At 35.7% G+C, this 15,621-nt stretch overlaps 1 protein-coding gene across 2 annotated transcripts in view; it reads left to right on the top strand.

Annotated features, from left to right (window-relative positions):
• LOC128226718 (hemicentin-1-like) overlaps nt 1–15,621 on the top strand; it is a 90,532-nt gene that overhangs the window by 11,538 nt on the left and 63,373 nt on the right. The window contains exon 1 of one of the 2 annotated variants that reach the window (XM_052936712.1): nt 5,397–5,505. The exons of the other annotated variant lie outside the window; for it this stretch is intronic. The gene's annotated coding sequence lies outside the window, so the exon portion shown is untranslated. Of the gene's footprint in view, nt 1–5,396; nt 5,506–15,621 lie in introns of those variants that run through there. 2 annotated transcript variants of the gene reach the window in all.

Here is a 15,621-nt window from a genome sequence, read left to right as displayed (position 1 = left end):
CCGCTCTTGCAAAATCCCTCCATCAATCTGTTCCAATATTTCCGTTTATCAAACGAAACACTTCTTCCGCTGATTTTTGTAATTTCGTTTAGATTTTACCAACGCTATTACTTTAAGGTCTGGTACTTGTTCATGTCAAGCTTCATGCCAATTTTTGCAAACATATGGTAATCATGCCAACTATCAAAGTTATTGCGTTTATTTCGCATTGCATAAAGACAGTGGCTAAAATGGTATCAATATACTGGATAAAAAGAAAATAGGTGTCTATAGATTGATGTAAGTTAAAAAAACTGCATTTGTGAACCTATGACACTATGACTATAGTTTGACAGTATGAATATAGGCTATATTATCTGTATTTTCTTTCGTGACTAGTAAAGAGGTGACTGAGTCTTATCAAAGTACAAATAGTCACCAATCGGTATATACTACGCAATATTATACCTCACATAAATTTGTCCCTTCTTTATATATATAATCGCGATCGGTCCGTATATCACTGTATGTTGATAAAAATCCAGTTTTATGACGTCAGCGGTCTATATCATATGTTTGGCCGGTCCGGACCTCGCCAAAAAATGTAATATGGACTGCTGACGTCATACGATTGGTTAGTACGGCTTGCTATTTTCACAACGGCGAAAATTTGTCGCAAGTAAACATACTCAGATTGTTAAGTAACACAAATTTAAATCGCTTTAAAAAAATCTTGTAATGAAAAGTGTTCGGTATAATCTAAGAAATATAACACACCACTTCGGGCCATATGGCGTTATAAGGACCGGTCAGTCAGCCTCCGAAGGTGAATGGACCGGTCCATATACACCATTGGTGGCTGACTGGCCGGTCCTTATAATGTCATATGACCCTCAGTGGTGTGTAATATTTCTTAAATAGTATTTGACGAATTCAGAATATGTGTAAATAAGCGATCCTTAACACATTTTGGTTTTCTTAAAAGTACATTTTCGGTACGATTGAATAGAATTGTGCATTTTATGTTTTATGTTGACGGCGGTCAGATTATTTTTAAAACATTTTTTTTTCGTGTAAAAAACTAGCATACATTTTACCTGCGCTGCTGATGATCCGAACACCTTAAATCAATGTCTGCGCTACATGTATTGCAGACGTGCAAGTTGTACCAGGACGTGCAACCAATAATATCGTCTCTTTTGATTGGGATTGAAATATGAACAGTACTAACATGAACTCCAGTAATAATCACATCATACACAATTGAATTTGTAAATCTTGGTGTCATACCTTGTTTTAAGACGTCATAATCGTGTAATATGAACATGATGTCATCAAAAGATCAACTCATATAAACCGAATGAGGGTAAAGATGTTTTAAGGAAGTCGAGAGGAAATATCCGTTTATCTTGTAAAAGTTATGATTGAACTTTAACTACTTTATACAATATGTAACATATGCTGTTTAAATGTATTTGCATACAATAAATACCGCTCTATCAAATGTTCGTCATCTTTTCATAACGACAATATCGCCATGCTAGAAGGACAAAAATCAAACAAAAACAACAACACTCTTTTAAATGTGATATTATAATAACTAAGTTCAATGGCAACTTAATTCATAGTAAAATCCGAGGAAGGAAACAATATATCAAAGAAATTACAAAAATTACTTCCATGTATTCATATTGCTACAAGTTTTTCTTAGCTATAGGGCGGACATTTTGTTAGATTGAAAGGAGCGTGCTTTGTCGGTATTCTAAATAATTTCAACCAATATGTATGCTACGACTTATTTATTAGGATTTCTTCATTAATCAAAGCGCGAGGCGCTGAAAGACTATCTGCGGGCAAATATGTTAGAACTTCAGCATTAATTCCATTCAAGATGCACAGCTTATCACTTAAGGCGACGTATCCCTATGTATTTAAAGTCACAATCAGAGGCGTAGCCAGACTTTACCAAATATTACGCACTAAAGGGGGAGGGTGTGGGTTGGGGAATATCCCTGAAGCCGGTTGGGTGTTCGGGGGGTCTACCCAGTGGAAAGCGATGGACAATGGAATGAACATGTTGAGCTCTGAGGTGTATTTTGAAGGATTAATTAGGTTCGAGGCCGCCAACATTGTAGTTACCAAGTGATTGATTTCTGCTCAGAAAGCTATCTATCACAGGGAAGCAACGTTTCCCTTGGGTGCTCTTCCTTTTATTCTGATATCAATTTTTAGCTTAGCCCTACGCCCCTGACAATGCATGCCCCTTTCAATCGCTTCTAAAGACTTCAGTGCTTTGATTAGATAACATACGTTATGCAAGTTTTATGAACATACACGTTTTAATTGTTTAAGGAAAATGATTTTATTTTTACGAGCAACTTTAGCAATAATTCCTATCAAAATGCAGAGCTTATCAGATGGTCGATTTCCCGCAGTGAGGGCAAACATGTGGTCGGTTAATGTATGTAGAAACTATTTTTAGAAATTCAGTCAGTTAATGTAGTTGAAACTATTTCTAGATTATCGGAAATTGTCTGTTCTAAGAATGTGAAAATGGTTGTGCCTTTTCAAGTATTATTGATAAATAAATGTTTTTTAAGTTTTATGTATGTATCTTTTTAGAAATAATACTAGTGCTGTTATGAATGTTTCGCACTCTTTAATTGTGTGTTTTACAAGGTTAAATCCAAACTACTTTACTTCATCAAAAGTATGCATAACTCACTGTCGTATCAGGGCAAGTGTGTTAGAATAAATTGAAAGGCTAATGTCCAAAACTATGCCAAGAATACACCGGAACGAAGCTTTTACGCAAACAATGTAAACATCTTATTAGAAAAGTATACGCCTAAAAATCATAGAATGAATAGTATTTCGTTTTTGTATAGCAGGCAAATCAAAGTATTTGAAGCATTAGCAACGCGAAACCTGGGATACAACTATTTTGTTTTTCAGACAATCATTTTTGTTTCTTAATTCATAAAAGTAATATCAGAACTACACTCTTACAAATAAGCGTGCTTCATGGTCACACCAGGTTATAATAACAAACCCTGCAGGCGATGGTACACTTGCGGTCGGTTATAATTTCTAAAACATCTTGGGCTGAACTCAGAGTGAATATCAGTATGTTACCTACCTACCAGAGCATCTATTATTTTGACCCACACTAATCTGATAAATATAACTATCTATATAAATAGTTATTTTCTGCTAAAAATAAACGCCGGAATACAGAAATACATCGCGGAAATAACCGAACAAGCAAGAACTCATACTCGGATAATCTATTTTCATGGTTTCGACGTCATTCTGCTACTAAACATAGAGCGCATGGAGACAAAAAAATGGGTTAAAACGACATGAATAGAAGTAGTTCTTTGGAGTTTGCGGTCTTAAGACTACCTGCGCGCATGCGCAGATAGTCTAAAAACAAGCGTTTGTCTAGATGTTTTATTTTTGAAAATACTTTATAATAAACACTTACCTGATATAATTTTTTGTTTCTTTAGTGTTTTATATCAAAATAATCGTTCAAGGTTGGCGCAGCCATACGAACGATCATTTTTCATACAGAGCCCTTATTAAATAATTACGTATATAATGGTTTTAATTAGTACGATACTGACAAAGAATCGAGTGTTATAAAATCGAACACCGCCTTATTGACTTTTTGTCATTTGTATATTTTGCTTTGGTATGCGTAAGAAACATTATTATCGTAAGAATCTTTTAAGATAAAGGTAGTTTGCCAAGTACACACCACTCGATTATTACGTAAGTATCCTCTTACAAAAATAATTGTTAAATTCATTTCTACCCAACGCCATATTTTCTTCCCGGTTGTTTTGTACGCATCAATTTATGGTACACAATGACATCAGAAGCCAACCGGATATAAATCTAAAACTCATGTAGGAAGCTGAGTCTGGCTCTCATATCTGGTGTATATGAAATAAGCACAGCTCATTATGAATTATTGTTCATTACCCATCCACTAAACCGAATTCCCAACCCCAGGGTGCTGGAAATTTCTGGTCGTTGGAGCAGTATCATAGAGGCAGAAGTCATGGCTTATCAGCAATTATTTGGGTCTTCATGACCGTTCGTTAAGTAGTTATACGAGGGTTCGTTTTGAAAGACTAAAAAAAACTACAATAATAGAAAACATCAGTTCACCTTAATGTATTTTATGTAAGAATGTAAGGGTTGAAAGGTTTTGATTGCATTCCTGTTTGAAGTATTTGAAAATATAACGACGGCTATATGCTGACAACCCAAGCGTTTGATACTGTGAGTTTATCGTGTTATTATTTTACTGTACCTCTCCGTTTAGCTAGTTCGCTGAACAAAAGCGTACTTAAAACGCACACAATGCTTGAATGAAAAAAGCAATAACGTACGTTCCCGGTAAAAAGTCATTTGACTAAATTTTGGCATGATTTCCCAATTATATATCATGGATTATTATTGTTGATAAATTATAAGAATTTAAACAAAATAAACATATATTTTTCAGCGTAAGATGATTATATATTTCACTGATTGAACACCTTAAGCTATTTTTACGAGTGTCTTTGTTATGAGTGGAATATTAATGATGCACTTTTACTCTCAACTAAAATTTACCACATCTAATACAATTGTTTTGATATACCAAAACGGATGTGTAAACATCGAAAACAATGGTTCTTATGAAAAAAATCGAGTTGAATTTGAAAGAAAAGTGCAGAAATACGGTATTTCTGCCTTATGAGATCACAGTAAATCTTACTGCACTCACCAATCATTTAATAGTATAAGCCTTTTTAGGTATTAAATACCCGGTACAATCGTGTTGTCAGTAATTATTTTTTCCATAAATGCATTATGTTGTAAAAAATTAAAAGTTTATCACTCAAAATTGATGTTTTTACTCAGGTGTATGCATTGGTTTTGCATAAGAGTGTCACTTTAATTTTTGGTGTTCACGAGGTGCAGTAAATATTTGAACAGATTGTCTAATTTTGTCCAAGATCATTTAATGAGTCCGTGATAATGAAGGCGCATATCCAAGGCATTTAACCCATTGTAAATTGAGCCCTGTAAGCATTTACATGTTGTATCTGTTCTCTTTGCTGCTTCTGTTAAAGCTCTTATCCACCAATTCGAAATGGATTTTCCACAAGAGAATACATTAGACAATAACTGACAGCTTCAGTCATGTAATTTTGCGTATGAAAACAACCCGAATCTGATACGAAGCACCGATCCAGGATGCTCTACATTGGTACTAGTGTAAGCTAATACATACTATTACTGTTTCATTTGTTCTATTGGAGAGATCGACATCAGTGTTATACCAAAGAGGAATAAGAGAACTGCGAAACGCCAGGAGAACGATCCTAATCAATTGGGCGACATGTGTTAAGAGATGGTGAATATTTAGTTTTACTTACTAATTGATGGATTTTGATGGAATAGTTTTAACCAGGGTATGTTGAAAAGTGCGGCAGACGATTGTTTTCGAGCGAAATTTATAGAGTGGTGAGGGTTTTTTTTCATTTATACCCCTTACTTTGGTATCATTGTTCATCTTGATTTATTTTCGAAAAATTGTAATACACTCTACATTTTGCCCCTTTTATTACGGTGGTAAAAAACGCCTAAAGTTGAGAGAGTGATTCTATTTTGGTCGTTAACTAAGGTATGTTGAAAAAGTGCGGCAGACGATTGTTTTCGAGCGAAACTAATAAAGTAGTGAGTATTTTTAATTCTACCCCTTATCATTATTAACCTTGATTTATTTTCGAAAAATTGCTATACATTCTACATTTTGCCTCTTTTATTACGGTGGTAAAAACTCAAGTCGAGAGAGTGATTCTATTTTGGTCGCAATAAAACAGTGCTATAAAATCGAACAATATCCATTTATAACAGCGATACATTTTTTATTTTTTTTTTATAGTTTAAAGTATAAATTTTCATAAATCACTCTATAGGATATATTAGGTTCTGCGTTGTGAATTATCAGGCTGTCTTTAATTATATTCAACACAGTTTCAATTAAATTTTAATAAATTCATCGAACGCGAGTTTATTTGTTTGAGTGACACAGAGCAAAATTTAACCAGGGATGGTATTCAATACAGATCTTAATTGGATCTTCTTAGAACGATTTGCTAATCGGTTTTCCGTCGATATAAATAAAAAGACATATATAGTCAATCGATTCAATAAAGTATGTCTTTAATATTGACTTAAGTTGCATACTGAATATCACCCATGGCTTGCACATTTCTACAGTACGATAAATACAATTTTATGTGATATGGTAACATCAGCTAGCGTTTGAGACTAAAATATAATACATAGACGGTTGTGTATGTTTGCTCAATATCAAATGATATGGTTGATATAGGTATTTAATTAGGACTCCACACACTTTGACAAGCCCAATTGCCTTCATACCCCGATAATGACATCAACCCCGCATTTCATTACTTATACGTACACCAATAGTTCATTATTTCATTCAAGAATTGTTAAAAAATACTTCATTTCATTTAAGAAAACCTTTCAGTTATCCTTTCTTACCCATTATGTAAATAGAACGACCCGACTGTAACCGGAAACATTCTTTCAAATGATGTCACAATAACGCGGGAAAAGATCAACCTCTTGAAATAACTTTTAAAATTGAAACAGTTATGGCAGCACTATATTTACGATATAATAAATTAACACTTTCTTAAATGTTGATTTATATTTTACGGGACCTGCTGACACAATACGAACAATAACAAGATCAATAGTTTCCATGTATATTGTTATGCGACGAATTGCGATCCGAACATATCCGAAGATGTTGCGTGCATCGATTGATAAACGCAATTGCCGAAAGGCAGAACATTGAAGGAATGGAAGTTGAGATGTTAATAGTGTTGCCATGAGTGCTAATGTATCATACCAGTTTGAAAACATTTGCTCCCATCCCATTTGTAAATCCATCTGGAATCGACTCATTTACATTAAAACATAAAAACGTCATGTTCGTGAATGATTGATGATCCTTTACCAATTATATGAGCAATTTTCTAAAATGGGTTATTAATATATGACGATGAAATGTTACAAACACATTGTTATTCATAGGTAAAATAATTTACTAGATCGCGTCCTTGGAGGAAAATTACTCAGACCCGACACCAGAAATAACATGCAGGATCTTACGAAAAAATATATGAATGAAAATGCAGATTGATATGCTCTTTATACAACACAGACGCTTCATGCAAATGGTGACATAATACACATTATTTTATATATGTAGAAAACAGTCTTAATAAATAGTAATTGGGATAGTATCTTTGAAGTGCATGTCTATAACGTATTTTTAACTTCTAATTCCTCGATCGACATTTCACAATGTATGGTCTTGGATTTAATTATTAATTATGAGTAATTTATATATTCAACTGTGCATAACGAACATGAAATGTCGTGGTATTCCTGAACATACTCTTTTGTTGGTTAGTTTTTAAACTCCATGTAGCCTGTATCAATACGAAAACGGTCACAATTTACTATTAGATCTTGTTAAAATTAATTTTAGATCAACGGCGCTGTAATATCTTTTTTAAAATATCCATTGCTTTGTGAAATGTAATATTAATGGTATGTTTTGCTCGAATCGCCAATATATGAGTTTATCATATTGAATTGAGGTTTTTACAACTATATCGTTCGTCTGACTTATTTTCGGCTAGTAGAACCGTATGCCTATGATCTGAAAATGTGACCGTAGTGGTGGACGTTCGCCGAACAAGGACGAAAAACTAAAACATCATTAAAATCATAATAAACAAAAAATAAAACAAAATAACGTTTAAACCTCACTTTATTCTAAAATAAAACTAAAGCTCACCTTTCTGTTGTTTGAGGTTTTGAATTGATATGATTCGATTTGTGCATATGATGGTTATTTAGTCGTGAAGATGTGCAAAAATCATTCTGTATGAAGTGATCTCAAGAACACTTTTCTAATGTTGCCTAGTGTTTAATATATTCCAGGAATTATTCTTATGGTTTTTAAGTTAAAGTCAGTAAACATTTTAAAGCATGTGCCACTTGCCATTGCTAAAACTAAATGTTTTGATATTCATTTGTTATTACATCAAATATAATACAAGATATCTTATATATGTCTATATATATTGGAAACACGTGAGATATTTACACTGTCTCGTGTGTTAAGTGCATTTCTATCGCGTATAGGTTCTTTATAGAGTTGCAGCGTAAGATGGGACGGAAAGTGCATATTTTACTGCAATAAAAATAATTCTGACCACATATGAGTATATGTTTTTTTGTGGAGAAAGTAATGAAAATTGAACGGTCTCAAACCTCTGTTGGGCCTGAAGGTGTCATTTAAATAACCAGTATTATATATACATACATGCATGTGGAGCACACAAACGGTAAATTTAAGTCTTAACATTATGAAAAGGTGTTTAATACATTTAAGAAGGGAAACCCTTTCAAACTAAAAATCAATGACCTATGTGTACTTAATCATGCATTGTTCTTTCTCTGTCCAAATATTGGACTTGTTCCCCACGTTTATAAAAAGATCACGTTCTTCCTTAAACAAATATTAGAGCCATTTTGTTGAAAAATATAATGTCACCATTCGTTAAGGTCTTTGTATAAACAGCAACCTGCATTATTTTGGATAGGTATTTTTTACAATTATAGATGATGGTTCAGGTTCAAGCGCCAATTAGTATTAAATAATTTGAGGGAATTTTTTTTTATTAACAACTATGATGAAATATCTAATAATGTCTGATAGTATCATTCCTAAAAGGACCACTGACTTACTATATGCTAATGAGATAGACAAGAGGGCGGATCATAGCGTTTTGCAAACAGTTCCTGGGCAGTTTTCCGATTAGACTGTAAAAATAACTACATAAATACTTAACATTTTCAAATGAAATTTCACATGAAGCAAATTAAGCTCATGTTTCTAAAATAAATGTGATGCAAGTATTTACGATTGAAAAATTACCAATTTCGTTTAGTGAAAAAAAACAACAGATAGGTACTCGCTCATGTTATTTGTAAAATACGATTTATTGTGTGACGAAAAAAGTGTGGCAGACATAAGGAGTGTTATAACTAAGATGCCAAAAGCCTGAACTCTTCGACAAATGTTGATATTTTCTCCAATATCGTCTTTGAAGACCGCAATTTTCATATTAGCGTTAACAATGCAAGTAGCCAATTTATTAGTTTTGATGTTGCCTGATTGACGCCCTTACGTGATGCTATCAAAAATCGACCACTTTCGCAAAAGACTCGCTATTTGATGTAAACGGTTAATTTATGCACCTATGAGTAAACTTTGTTTTTAAAATTTTGTGAGGTTGAATTAATACTTAAGCTTGAAATCGTACTGAGCGCAAAAGTGTTGCCTTTTGCGGCTTTGAAATAATATATAACGTTTTATTAGACTTTCGAATGGAAAAAAAGTATCATTTCGCCATCCTTATCATAAAAACAAATACTCCCCATTTATTACAGCTACTAATGTAGCCTTTTATTATCGTTAATCAAAACCGAATCTAAAAATCGTTTATTAATGAGTCATGATGGCATTAAAATGAATCAGGCTCGCGGAATAGCGAAATTTAACATGGCAGATTTCCTTTATTCTAGTACCCGTATAGAGTACATATTTGTCGTATATTATCCAGAATTGGTTCAAATAACGAAACTATCTGAATACATACAACCGCATTTACTAAATTTACATTTCATGTTTTAGTACAAAATAAAGAAGTTAATTTCTTCAGTATAGTGCATACACACTGTAGTAACAAACCTCTTGTAAGGAAAGGAACTGTTTTTGTGCTCATTATATGAATGTATCAATTTCGTCAAGGTAATGGGTGGTCATAAAGTTAAATGCCGGTAAATACAGATTAATCTGCTTCTAAGGCAATATAAAACTAAAATGTATAAATAAGTATTAAGTGTGGAACCAGAGAATATATGCTGTAAAATTGATTCGAGCTATATTAACCATACAGATACACTATGATTCAATATCTTAAAAACAAATACAGCTATGCCCATATAACAGCCATGGAGCATAACCGAACTCAATAAGTAATATTTACAGCATTTGTTGGAAATAACATTTTACTCCTTCATGGCATAACATGTTAATGTTTGTAAGATAAGAAGCCTGGTTATCTCTAGTAGCATGAAGCAGTTATGTAGATCTGCATTGTGATCATGACTGCTCATGGTCTTTCATGAAAGGTCATTCTAGACGAGATACAGTTTCATGACTAGGCTGTAGAACACAAAAATTGTACCAACAACATTTCGTTTGGTGTCGGATGGAGCAACGATGCTACTTAGATAATCAGTTTCATTAAAGAAAAGTTTGTGTATTGGAACTGATAGGAAAAGAAAGAACCAACAATTTAAGATCAATACAGAAAACTGGACGTCGTTTTGAAAAGCATACTTGATAAATTCTAGTTAAAATTATTCTACACATCAACGTTCTAAGCCTGCCTTGTCATGTATTGGGTCTTTATTTAAAACAAAATCATTGAATTTGCGAATTTGTACTAATCATATAATTAGTTTCAACAACTGAACATCACTGATAATCTGCTGTATAATTTCGACCCTTAGATTCATGATGAAACAGCCGCCTCATGAAACATCCGCTATTGCAAAATCACTCAATTTGTTCCAATATTTTCGTTTTTCAAACGAAACACTTTTTTCCGCTGATTTTTGTAATTTCGTTTAGATTTTACCAACGCTATTACTTGAAGGTCTGGAACAAGTTCTTGTCAAACTTCGTGCCAATTTTTGCAAACATATTATTATCATGCCAGTGATCAAAGATATTGCGTTTTATATTCATTGGGTAAAGGTAGGGGCTAAAATTTAATCAATATAAGGGATAAAGAGAAAAGTCTTACGATCGAGACGAAAATAGCAAAATGCACCACGCACATACTACTCCTTGCCACTTCCGGTATACAATTTTCATGGTTGAGCTTACTTTGGAGAAACAGGATAAGACAAGTCTTGTATGTATGTATTCCACGTTTAATTACATTGATGCCTGTTCAAAATATGCATTTGAAAAACCTAGGACGCTGGTGCTAACACATAATTTGATAGTATACAAAGCGGCCATATTATATTGTAACACATTTTTGCCTTCGTCAGGATGGCTTCTATTCTAATTGACCGTTGGAACAATTTCGTCAAAGACAACAACACAGACTTTCATTTCCGAAGACGTCTAATTTATGGCTCCCTTATTTAAATATACATGAAACACATGCATATAAATTAACTGGTTCATAGCGGCGCAACGCAGTGTCTCTTTGGAAGCAAAACAATCATTATTATCATGTCTGCGTAATTATAATCAGCGTTTTATCTTCTCAGTAAATAAATAATATTAGCTTTTAAATAGCAATGTAACTGTAGAATATATTTAGTTTGTGTTTAAATAGTGCCTACCAGTTTTGGAATTACATATGGCGTTGCCATTTTAGGATTTCTAAGATCTTGTCGTGATTGAATATTAATGGTGGAGTGATCAAAAATATAAGATATCCACTGCCAGATTGCGCCGCCTTATATACTCGACAGTCGGTTTGGATTTTAGGAATTAGGAATTCTGACCAATCAAAAAGTCTTTAGGAAATTACCAGCCAATGGCATCGGTGCTTGGAATTCCTAACCCTAGAAGGCAGTACTTCGGTCGAGCAAACAACAACAATATTATGCATAAATATCGAGTTCAACATACAAATATTAACAAAGGGCAGTAACTGTCGTCATGGAAATATCAATTTAATGCTTTGTGACCTTGGTTCATTTGCAAAAGTCACAATCAAAATAATTTTCATAACCTTGGACTTCCGAGTTAGGAACGCGCGGATGTTACAAAATAGTTCAAATACATACCAGTTCAGAGTAATGCATCATGTGATGCATCTGTTGAATTACGATTTGCTATTAACAAATAACATTGTAAGACAGTTTAAAATTACATTAAAAGTTATAAATAATATTCATGTTCTGAAAATGAACCGATGTATCATGCCGCACTTGCAAGTTCCCAGGTCTCAAAATGGCGGAAATGACAGTTCCATGACAACTTTAGGAATTCCTAAAATCGGTAAATACTTCGAATAAACGTTATTTCACAAGATAAACTATGAATGATTACTTGCATACATTTGCATTGTATTATATTATTTGTGGATTAACATGTATACATAGTGTTTATGAGAATGAAACAGCAATTAAAGATGCACTTTTGCAGAGTCAAAATGTCAATGCAGTAATTTATTACATTTTCCCCACCTTAAAGATAAAAACTTCTCCTGAAGTTTAAAATTTAACACTTTTAACAGTAAACAACAATATATCTGGTTAATGTCCTTTTCTGACATCCATCATCAGAACAGTAAGTCTTTATTATACAGGTAATTCCCGTAGCACTGTAAAGTTGTATATAACCTAACTTTGATTTCACGTCTTAGACACATTTTAATTTTTGTTTTAAGTAACTTTATTTAAATATGAGAAAACATTTAGAACACTAAATATTGTAAGATTTTTAAATGCTTCAATGCTGAGCTCCCCTCAGCCGAAGTGGAACGTCCTCAAGAAACTTTAGCTCCAGCGATGTCCGTGGTTGAAAGGCCTCGACGATCTGTGTTTGAGTCTCTAGGGGCAAAGTAGTGGTTCCTAGTGCAATGCTTTTAATAGCTTCATAATTGCTGGATAGCATGCGGGTATGAATCCCACCAGCCGGCAAGGAGGTTCCGGGAAGTACTAAATAGTTGTACTTAAATATTAAAGTGTGGCGATCAATTGGATGTATGCCATCACTCATTTCCAACACACCAGCTGCATACTCGGCAGCAACACCCCTTTGCTCAGGACTGTAGTGTTTCCAGCCCCGTGGTGGCCAGGAGATGGAGTTAGTAAGTCCTATTGACTCCTCTTCGACTTGTCCCCACTCACGGCGGCCTGGTGGAAGGATGGGCATGTTTCCTGAGATTAAGAGGTGCCGCGCTCTATCCTGCACGTTAGAGATGCTTTGATGAGATAGAGGGCTTTGTCTGGACGAGAGATGCATCCCAGGTGAAGTCAATGGGGATCTAATGGTTGTGGACGAAGGTGTGATGGGGGACGTCATTAAAGTAGCAGCCAAAGTTGGTTTAAATGGAATAGGACTGAACAAACTTGTCAGTGACGGTGTCAAACCGGCTAAACCTCCGGACACAGGAGCGAACATGGATGATGAGGAAGTAATTACTTCAGGCGTTGGACTGACGGTTGCAAGTGTTGCTGTGTAGATTGGGATTGGTGTTGGTATGTATGTTTTAATGCCCGAAACCGGTCCAGGGGAATAAACGGCAGGAGTGGGAGCTGTAATGGGTGTGGTATGTACCAGTGGCGAAGATGATGTACTTGTTGAACCAGAACTTGAGGAGTGGGAACTATGTAGTGCCATGTTTTCAGAGCAATCTGTCAGCAGGGGCATTGATAAGTTCTGTTCTGCGCGGATGTTAGTTGTGGGTTCTGGTCTGATGGGTGAGAGATGTGTTGTGGCAACGTCTTCCACAGCAAGAAGTTCAATGGGAGTAGGTGAACGAATGTCCGCTGTCCTCATTGCCTCGAAGACGATGTTTTCCTTCTGTAGAATTGTAATTAGCAGACTAGGAGATATGCCCAAAATATCAGCGGCTCTATCATGGAGACTGGCATCATCCACACGGGTCCACTTCCCATCCGCAATCCCGGGTCGTGGGGCTAAGGTTGTCTGCCGCCGTTTCAGTCGCTCGATCAACTTTGGATCCTTCTGTACCTCTCTCGACAGTTTAATCTGATACAGGGCTGATTCCCCAGACAGAAAAATCCGCATCTGATCGAATTTATTTTGGATCGCCACCAATTCTAACATGGGCTGCAACTTCCTCTTCTTTGACTGGGAGTTCAGTGGAGAATGTGTCTTAGAATGGGGATGGGACTTAGATGGAGGTTGAGTCTTGGACGGAGGTTGGGTCTTTGCCTTGTCCCAGCCGGAAAGCCATGATGTAATTCCCGGTGATCGTCCTGTTGCCCATTTAGTAATAAGATATCTGGCATAGTTTCCTTCTGGGCTATGGAAATCAGCAGCACCATGCGCCTCAATGTATATTTCCGGACATTTGGAGAAATAAAAGAATGTTTTGGAGCTCCAGGTTTCTGATGGCATTGAGTTCATGACATCCATGTGTTTGTTTCCCAGGTGGAAGCGAAGGTCGCCGCAACGTTTAAATTCCCTTGGTTTTCCACTGATGCACAGGGGGCAGACCACCCGCAAGTCTGTCGGAGGTTGACCGTTTGGAGGCTAAAAAAATAAAAAAATGAGCATATCAAAGTTGTTTTGTGGCATGTGGCATTTCCTTTTTATAAACATATGCGTTGCGCTACTAGTAATGGTCAACGGCATTTTAATACTTCATCTCAGCAAGTAAATCGCAGACGGTTGATCAACCCGTCCTCATTACTCATATAATTGTCGCGTGCACGCCTTTCATTTTTCTCCTTATGCCATTACCAAACTCCATCTTCTTAGCAACCTAACGTGATACCTAATTGTAAATGCTCACAGTGTATGCAACTTATAAGATTTTTTTTCTGATGTCTTCCTCTTATGCTCTCAGCTGTGTGAATTTGTCAGAAATGTTTTATGTGACCTAAAAAACTGTTAATGGGAATTAAAACTGTGTCTGGCCGAACCATTTTGGAACACTATCGCTGTGGTATTTCATCAGCCGGTCGATGTGGACGGGCTTGGCGGGTAACTTGGGAGATCTCTTTACCATATACACTAGGTCATCTACTTTCGCGACTACAAGATAAGGGCCCTTCCACGCAGACGCTAATTTGCTGCATATACCGGGTCTGCGACTATTGTCGTACAACCACACAGCAGTACCAGTCTGTAAATGACGCTTCTTCGCATGAAGGTCGTAGAGACGCTTCCGATATTTAGTTTTGCCTTTCAAGACAGTCCGAGCCAAGTCGTGGGTCTGAATGAGCTGGTCGTGAAGCTGAAGAACATAGTCAATTGGGCGACTCGGTGCATCAGATACAGGCGGCATGCCAATAACAGCTTGCATTGGAAGTATAACTTCTCGTCCGAAGACCATCTTGTTTGGTGTTTGTCCAGTGCTTGTATGTACAGAGGACCGATAGGCCATCATGACTTGGGGTAGATACTGGTCCCATGTTCGCTGGTTAGCAGAGCAATACATTGTAAGCATCGTGGCGAGTGTTCGATTGAATCGCTCAACCGTACCATTCGACTGGGGATGCAGTGCAGTAGAAAGTGTATGCTTTATTTGGAGGAGTTCACACATGTCGTTAAATAATTTGGAGGTGAAGTTCCGTCCTTGGTCAGAGTGGATGGACAAAGGTACCCAAAGCGGGAAACAAAACCATCAACAAAAGCTTTTGATATGGTTTCTGTCTCTTGATTTGGCAATGGAAAAGCCTCAGTCCATCGAGTAAAACAATCACATACAACAAGGACGTAAGAATTACCAGCAGCTG

The sequence above is a fragment of the Mya arenaria genome, chromosome 3 (genome assembly GCF_026914265.1).
Source record: "Mya arenaria isolate MELC-2E11 chromosome 3, ASM2691426v1".
NCBI classification, from domain to species: domain Eukaryota; kingdom Metazoa; phylum Mollusca; class Bivalvia; order Myida; family Myidae; genus Mya; species Mya arenaria.
This window is presented reverse-complemented; position numbering and strand designations above follow the sequence as displayed.